At 46.3% G+C, this 8911-nt stretch overlaps 1 protein-coding gene across 1 annotated transcript in view; it reads left to right on the top strand.

Moving 5' to 3' along the window:
- Window positions 1-2095: 2095 nt before the first annotated feature.
- Window positions 2096-8911, top strand: part of LHFPL2 (LHFPL tetraspan subfamily member 2) — a 125621-nt gene continuing 118805 nt past the window's right edge. The window contains exon 1 of the mRNA XM_056325337.1: window positions 2096-2275. The gene's annotated coding sequence lies outside the window, so the exon portion shown is untranslated. The remainder of the gene's footprint in view (window positions 2276-8911) is intronic.

The following is an 8911-nucleotide window of genomic DNA, read 5'->3' as shown; positions in this document are numbered from 1 at the left end:
TTTTAGGAGTTAATAGATGAATCAGTGAGAAAACTGGTCTTTGCTACAAGAATATTTGCAGTGCAGGTTTTATACTTTTTGGTTTCATGTTATCGATGGACTATCATGATTCCAACACATCCTTTTGAAACAGCATATGGCATTTATTTATCTGTTTCAAAAAAACACTGATCCAAAAGTAGTAGAGCTATCTATTATGGAGACTAGCTCAAAGGGTACTCAACAACTGGAATGCAGAAGGTCTCATAGCTTTTTGAAAATTAATATGTCTGTTACATTAATTTTGTATTATCAAGTAACATTGTGACTGCTCTATTTGTGTGAAGTCTCTGGGGTTAAAATGTTCTTTAAAGAGATGTTTATTTTTGGACAGGCCTATTGAGTTGTCTCCTATTGTATGTTAAAGTAGCTACTCTCAGAGGTCACAGAGAGTTCAGTTTTACAAAGACAGCCTTATTTTGTAGAAAATTAATTTTCTGAGACTTTAATGGGAGCAAACAAAAATGTCTCTAACAAAACTTTTTTAGACTATTTCATTTGATGACTTGTGCAGAAAGAAAGGAGGAAGGTAACGTAAGGATGCAAGTTTGGACAATAACCAAACATGAAAGCATATACTTTCAGTAAGCATAGATAGCCAAGTATGATTTTAATGTTTCTGACACAGGAACATAATTCTTGGGGTTTTTATGCTTGTTTCTTCCCCTGAAACCAACATAATTAGGAAAACATTAACTGACTTTTGATTTTCTGAGCAGCAGACACTAATTGAAAAGGCACAGATCCAGCAACTAGACCCAGTTAGGTGGGGCGTGCCCTTGTGCTGTTAAAGGCTTTGCAGTCCCAAGCAGTCAGCAGGACCAGCCTGCATTGATCCTGCTGTATCATCAGAGTGAAAGAGTAATTAAGCCCCAAACCATAACTTCAAGTAAATGCAGTGTTTGTGAAAGATACCATTCTGATAGCTGTGAAAAGAGAACTTACTTTTTCCCATGGGGAGGACAGCTTTAGCCGCAGCAAGTCAAGTTTTGCACTGGTGTAGCACTTCATTTATGTCTCTGAAATACCCAGAGTGATTTATTTAATTGACTCAGTGGCTGGTTTTATCTGTTGCAACAGCCAGTTCCAATCTAGCATGTGACGTGGACATTGAGAAAAGCTGTATGAAGTTAGACACCTGTCATCCACTTGCAACGATCCGTGTATTACATGAGGGCACAACAGCAGGGAATGGCAAAGGCGTGTGGAGACATGTCGCAGCCTAAACCATAATTTTATCTGCAGATGCTTTAAATGAGTATCACTGCTAGGAGACATGTGTGTGGTTAGCATTAGATATCTTAAGATACTTTAAAAATTATAAAGGTCTTGGAAAGCCTGGGTTGTCAAGAGTGCCGCTTTGGAACTGGAAGTGTTCAAGTGGGATCTTAAAGGAAGGCTAGCGGAGAATGATCTGTTCTGGGGGGAAAAGGTTTGAAAACAGAAGCTTTGCAGGCGGTTTTTAAGACGTTTTCCTGCAAAGTAAGTTAAGTATTAACCGCATTTTTTTTCAGAAGGTTTAGACTAAAGAATGATTAGAAGCGGGGGAGCTGGCGTTTTACCATTCCCGCTGCCCATCCCGTGTGCCCGGCACGACTGGGCGCGCTGGGGCTGACAGGCTGCGGCGCGCGGTGGCTGGAGCTGGCCTGGCACCGCCGGGGCCGCGCCGTGCCAGCCCTTGGCCAGGTCCCTGGGGGCGGCACCTGACGGACCGCGGGTTATCCGAGCGCCAGGATGGGGGTCAGCCTTAGTGCGGCTGCTCCCAGAGACTCTCCCCTTCGGCCAGCCCGCTGGGACAGCCGTGACGCTGCCCTGGCACACCAGCCGGCCCGCGGCCGAGGTGCCCCGCACGCGGGCCCCGAGCGGGCCGGACGGGGCCTCCTCCGCCTCGCTCGGCTCCGGCCCGGCCCCGCTGGGGCGCACCCCGCCGCCCCGCCACGGGCACGGCGCGGGCACCCCGTGGCGGCGGGCGGTGTGAGAGCGGGGGACGTCAGTGTGAGGGGGCCGGTCCTGGGAGGGCAGGGCGGGCGCGTCCCGTCCCTCCCCGCCCCTCGCTGCGGCTCCCTCCCTCCCTCCGGCTGGGGGCGGCGGGGTCGGCGCTCGCCGGGATCCCATTCCTCCTCCCTCGGTGCATGGTCGCGACGGGAGCGGGGGAGGGCGAGCCCGGCGGGCGCGAGCCGGAGGCGGCGGCGAGAGCGGAGCGCCAGGGCGGAGGAGCCGCCGCTGCTGGGCGGAGGTGAGGCGGCGGCCCCGCTGAAGTTGTGGGAGGGCGGGAGGGAGGACGGGGGCCGCCGGCCGCGTGTCCATTCATTGCCCGTGCGCCTCCGGGCCGGTTTGCGGCCGCAAGGCGGGCCGGGCAGCCGCCGCGGGGTGACGGGGCACGGCGCAGCGGTAGCGGTAGCGGCGGGAACGGGGCTGTGGCGCCGGGGAAGCGGCGGGGCCAGAGGGCGTGCGCTCGCCCCTTTCCCGCGGGGCGGCGGGGAGCCAGGGCGCGACCCAGCGGGCGGCGGGACGCCCGGAGCCGACGGCTGCCTCCCTCCCGCCTCCCCTCGCTTGAGCGCGGAGGTGCCGCCGAAAAACCAGCCCCGGCGGGACGCGGCTCCTACCGCCCGGCACCGGGCGGGGTTCGGCGGCGCGGGGAGGGGGGGGGGGGCAGCACGGAGCGGTCGCGGTTGCCATCGGTGTGTGGGTTGTCGCAGGGAGGGCGGCGGGGGTTGCCGCGCTTCCTCCTGCTAGGTTTCTGGGGGAAGCGCCGTAAGGAGCGGGGCGGAGCGGGGGAGCCCGAGACGGTCGAAGCGGCGGGGACGCGGCCCGCCGCGGGGTACCCTGGCAGCTTCACGCAGGACGGGTAGCGCGATGGGGAGAGGGGGCACCCCCCGGCCGCGCTGCACCCCCCGGCCGCGGCACCTGCTGCCCCCCCCGTGGGGGGGGACTGGCCGGGACTGCTCCCGTCCTCAGCCAGCTGCCTGGGGAGCCAGGGTTCAAAGCTCGCTTTGGCGCCTTCCCACCTCCGACGTGTCCATCCTTCCCCTCGCCTTTTTGCGCTAAATTCTTGAGGGTGTGCGAGGGTATTTTGTTTCTTGGAGCCCTTCGGGGAAGGCAAGAAGTAGATGGCACATGTTACCGGTGAAGGTTTGTTGGTAGTTTGGGCGCCACTCCAAAGGAACTCTGTAACACGCTGCTGAGATTGGATCCCATAATTCAGAACTTGCGGGTGCATTGGAGCAACGTCAAGTAAAACAACATGGGCTGGCAGCGCTGTGTCTGGACAAGTGTGCACGTTGCCAGTACCTGGTGGCAGAGCGGCAGGGTTGCTCCATCATACTAAGTTTACACCAAGCCAGAAGTAAGCAGATGAGATGCTGCGAGTGTGTGCGTCCTGATGAGAGATGTGTAATTAGGAATGACTGAAAACAATTAAAAAGCTCTGGCCTCATCTAGAAAAAAATGTTGTATCTGTTAATTAAAAGGTTTGGTTTTCTTAGGGAAACATTCTGAGGCACCATTACAGGTCCCTTAATGAAAATGTCGCTTGGTCCCAGGCCTGCAGTGGGTTCTGGGTGCAGAATCTCACACCTGCAGGGAGCCCTGTTGTTTTCAGGGGGTTTGCTTTGGTCGCAGAAACATTACAGACCTATAGTTCATGGAGGCCTAAATACATGCAGTGCACAAAGAGTGATTTGTTAGACGGTGTCAGTGACGGTAAAATCAGTGTTCCAGTTTATTTTTCTGAATAAAATATGCTACAAAAATATAATCCCAATTAATCTCTTTCTTGAGTATTTTCCATATCACTTTCTTGAGTATTTTCTTCGTGTCTACCCATTGTTAGATGCAGTATATAGACAGGCTGTTGGTCTGCTCTGTTAGGGCAGTTGTTAATGAGAGGGTTTTATCTCAGACAGTTTCTTGGCAGCATTCATTGATTTTCATTGCATATGCTATTTGCAGCCACTCCAACTTTAATAACATTGCTGCTTCTCAGGTTTTCTCTGGGTCATGGAGTGGGTTTAATCAGTATGTAGAACATGGCCTACTTCACCTTTCTTTAGTTAATCACCTATTTTTATTAAGTATTCTGGGAAATGCTTGCGTGGTGATGTGCCTGCATGTTGGGCAAGTAACAGTAGTGTGTCAGTTTCTTTTAGGAGTATTATCAGTGGGACTGGACACAGCATTGCTGCATAAGAATGTTCTTGTCCTTTTTTTTTTTACCTATTTAATCAAAGCATATTCCTCCACATCTTCTAAGTCACTCTTGATTGTGCTGGGCTGGTAAGTTTGGATCAGGAATACCGCCAGCAAAGACTGAAAGGAAGCCAGTAATTGACATGATCTTTTTTTCGTGTTCTAGCTTGTAGCTGTGAAAATTGCTTGTGGTGTGCTGTAATACAGGAGGACAATGACATATTAAGTGCTATATGCTGTTGCGTCAGCAGAATCTGATTGGGCTGCAGGTGATTGTATAGCTGGCACCAGGCAAGAAGGCCAAAGTTTTGTTTTGCTTATGGTGTAGACATGAAAAGGAGGATTCTTTATTTTTCTGAGTGATGTGAAGAACACAATTATTCATCAAAATTTGTATTTCCAGAAGCTTCTCATTTGTTAGACATTCAGTAGCAGTTGGAGGGCTCCCCAGTAAGAGAAGTGGTGGTTGCGATGAGGGGTTGGTTGAACACAGGATGGCAGCTCCTGGCAGATGATGCCTGTTTATCCACTGTAGGCAACAGCCAGTTTCTAGGAGTTTCACCCCCAGTGTCTTAAAGCTAGCTTGTTGTAAGAGGAAAAAGGAGTCCATCTCTTCAGGTAGGAATGGCCCCCACTGAAGCAGCTGGGCTTCCCCCTCACCATGCAACAGTCCCAGAGCCGTCTGATAAAGCTCCGAGGGGATTGAGGGTGGCTGCTCCGCTGTCCCGAGCTGTCCTTGCTTCCTACACACACGTGTGTGCGTTCGTGCACAGGCACAAGCATAGAGGGCTCCTCTTGTTGGCTGACCTGTTGTCGCACCATGCAGCCTGTGGGGAGGAGAGCAAAGATCAACCTCTGAACTGCTGGTGGCTTTTGGCAATGAGAGAAGCCTGTTTTGTCCCCATTCCTTCCTTTGTCATGAACAGGGGCTTTTTGTGTGTTCTTATTTGCTGCTTTCTTCTCTGTTTTCAGTGCCTCCCTTCCCCCACAACAGTACCCATTTCTCTGCTTTCTGGCTAGACGATAAATCATTCGTGGTGTCAAAGTTTTGCACTCATTTGGGAGCAAGGGCAGAGTTGGTGAGCGGCTGGAAGGCGTTACTGGCTCTCAGAGCACTTTCTTTGATGCAGACAATTGCTGATGTGATTATAGCTGATAAGTCTGTTAAAATGATGCCAAAGACTTTTGCTTAGATTATTTTGCCCTTCCGGTTTTCTAGCTTTCACAGAAATTAACAGGATTCTCCCAGGTCATGGTGCCTAAAATCTGCCCTGGAAATGTGGAAATAACAGGGTGTGTTCCTCCAAAATCATAGTCCTATGTACAGATGAACTGGGATTAAGCTGGATGTATGGCCTTTGTAAACTCAGATAACAAACTAGTGCTGTTATCACTTGTCTTTTTTAAATTGCTGAGGACATATGGTCAGATACTCTGAAAGCTGTGTAAACAAAAGTTCTATTATTTTATTTTTAAACGGTCTTCTAAGTACAGCAAATAGTTTCAGTTGTTTTCATATTGTATTACTGAATGTAGTTAATGCATTTTGGAAAATACTTTACTGCTAATCTGAGATCTTAAATTTTTTTAATTGCATTTGTTTCTTCCTGTGTTTAGACTTTAGGAGGTCAGACATAAACCATGGATAGGCATTTCAACACCAGTTAATCAGAGAACAATCCGTTTTCCTAGAAGATAATTTTGTGGAACGTAATTCCAAAGAAAACAAAATCTGCAATGAAAAAAATTGCCACAAAAGTTAGCAAATGACTGTAAATGTGCCCATTCTATGTGAGTGGATCCATAATATGTCTGAAATTCTGAACTGAGTACATGTAGCAATTGGGCAAATGCCTTTTCTATCACTGAGCATACATAAATCATAGCAGAAGATATTTAGGGACTGTTCTGCTGTTCACACAATCAACAGGATCCAGTTTCTGATGCAGTATATGTAATAAAAGAATAATATGTTGCTGAAGATTAATTTCTGCAGTTTTCCTTGTTTTCTGGTCCTCGTCATCATGATAACTTTGTCAGCATGGTGCCGTACAGTCAAGTTAGATGTGAGGTTTTCAAAGGAGATCTAGAATATTTAAGACATAGCTGCATCAGCAGAGTGCTGGCAGCAGTTTGTTCCTTAAAACATTTCTAATTTATGTTGGTTTAAATGTTGTTGGTTGGAATTTTCTTTAAGAGTTTCGTTGGGGCCCATGGTGAAAGCATGAAAACTAAGTGATAAAACATAAAAATGAAATACCATGAAAAGAGAGGAAAAAATGGGAGAAAGTGTCATACTGTGTTGCAGGCACTGAAAGGACTATAACAAATGAATCCAGACACTCAAGGAGGCCGTACTTTAAGCTGATTCTCAGATCCTTTAATTTTCACCTTTATAGAGCTTCTAGTGCTCAGAAAGGATTAACAAAGCAATATTGCCAAAGCAGCTGTACAGCCTCCTTTGTCATTGGTGTCAATGCTACATTTCAGATGACTTTGTCTTAATACTGTCTTATCTTAAAAATTGGAGGTCTAGGTTCATGTTTTATACATGATATCTAACATTTTACTGGTGAAAATGCTGTGGGTTTGTATTAGCTTTAGAGTTCACTAATTGATCTTCATGTTTGCTAACACCTGACATTGCATACTTTGTATGCATTCTCATGCATCGTTTATGACAATTCACCAGGTCAGTTTGTTCCAGATGAATAACAGTAAGTTTTATAGGTAAGATCATATAATAGGCTGTAATAGTACAATTGATATTTATTGTAAAGTTTGAGTGTAGGTTGTTGATCTTTTCATCTTGCAGGATTCTTTTTGATGCCATGTAGGTTCTTCTGTTATGGTGCTTTAGAAAAAAATCTTGTAAGTTTACTGCTAATAGGAATGGTCAACATGATAATTGTAGCAATTATAACCTGGGCCTAGTCCGAGCTGAATGTTTAATTAGTTCATTAAAAGCCATATGGTCTTTAAACCAGCTTTGTTCAAGCAGTGCGATTCCTGAGGGTGGCTGTGACAGAACTTTTTTGGTTCAGCTGCCAGACATAATCCCTTAAACCTGTTTGGAAAGAATCACCTGTGATGTGGAAGGATAGATTCAGTCTCTGTATTTGATATCCTGTTGAGATTGCAGATAGGGTGCCAGCTGGTGCCATCTGTGTTTATAGCTTTTGCAATAGTATTCACCAGGACATTATCTGAAAGCCAAATCAGTTTACATAGGTCAGTGAATTGCAGCTTGCAAGGCTTATGTCTGCAATCATTGTAAACAGGTTTTTCAGAGTTTTGATTGAACTTTCATTTGTCAAAACCTGACCTTATCACTATAGTTGTGTGGTGGTGCTAATGCACTGGTTTTATATGCTGGCATATGCGTTTGAGAGAAGCTTTGTTTTAATGGTTTACATGCGCTTGGTTTGTCTCTTAGTGTATGCGTATTGCTTTGTTATGTCCTGTAAAAACAGGAATTTTGTGGAGGGAAAGCTGTAACAAAAATATTTTTGTATATGGGGTGGTGGTTTTTTATTTTTTTTTAGTGTATGTACAGTGCTGCACTGGAAATATAGTTACTGTTCCTACAGTAAAGTACCTGTAAGAGAAGGTGCTGAAGATAAGAGTAGTTTGACAGATGTCTGGAGTTTACTAATGTCCTGGTTTTGGCTGCGATACAGTTAATTTTCTTCCTAGTAGCTGGTGTAGTACTGTGTTTGGGATTTAATATGAGAATAATGTTGATAACACTGATGTTTTAGCTGTTGCTGAGCAGTGCTTATGCAGAGTCAAGGGCTTTTCAGCTTCTCCCACCATCCCACCAGTAGGCTGGGGGTGCACAAGAAGGTGTGAAGATACACAGCTGGGACAGCTGACCTCAACTGGCCAAAGGGATGTACCGTAACATATGACACTATGGTCAGCAATGGAAGGGGAGCTACAGCATTTTGTCTTCCCAAGTAACTTATGTGTGATGGAGCCCTGCTTTCCTGGGGATGACTGAACACCTGTCAGCCAGTGGGAGGTGATGAATCAATTTCTTGTTTTGCTTTGCTTGCGTGGGCGGCTTTTGCTTTACCTATTAAATTGTCTTCATCTCAACCCAGGAGTTTTCTCACATTTACTCTTCCAGTTCTCTCCCACATCCCACTGGGTGGGAGTGAGCGAGTGGCTGTGTGGGGCTGAGTTGCCAGCAAGGGCTGACCGTGACAACTAAAGCAAGATTTGTACAGAATTTCTCAAGAGAGTTATTTGTGTGCAAAGAATGGCAGCATCTTTCTGCAGAGCTATTTAGTACTGATGAATAGTATGTATTGAATTGTGCTTGTAATATAAACCGTGGAGAGTATCTCATGCAAATACTATAGCTCTTTCAGCCTTCTGTAGAACTTACTTATTTTACGAAACAAGGCAGTAAGCATATGTGATCATCATTAGAATTTTAGCAATCGTAACTCTGCTTCAGAACAGACACCTGATAAAACCTGATCATTATCTTGCTCAGGCAATTCTGAATAGTGTAATGTTTACATGAAGATTTCAAATATAAGTTATGGTCTAAATATGGTAACAATTTTTTTATAGCTTTTACATGTTGAGGTTAGTTGCACATATATTAATTTTAAATCTAGTCATGTTTGTGGATTCATTTCTGTGCTTTTAGAAGATTTTTTTTAAGTTATGA

Source organism: Falco biarmicus, chromosome Z, assembly GCF_023638135.1.
Source record: "Falco biarmicus isolate bFalBia1 chromosome Z, bFalBia1.pri, whole genome shotgun sequence".
NCBI lineage: Eukaryota > Metazoa > Chordata > Aves > Falconiformes > Falconidae > Falco > Falco biarmicus.
This window is presented reverse-complemented; position numbering and strand designations above follow the sequence as displayed.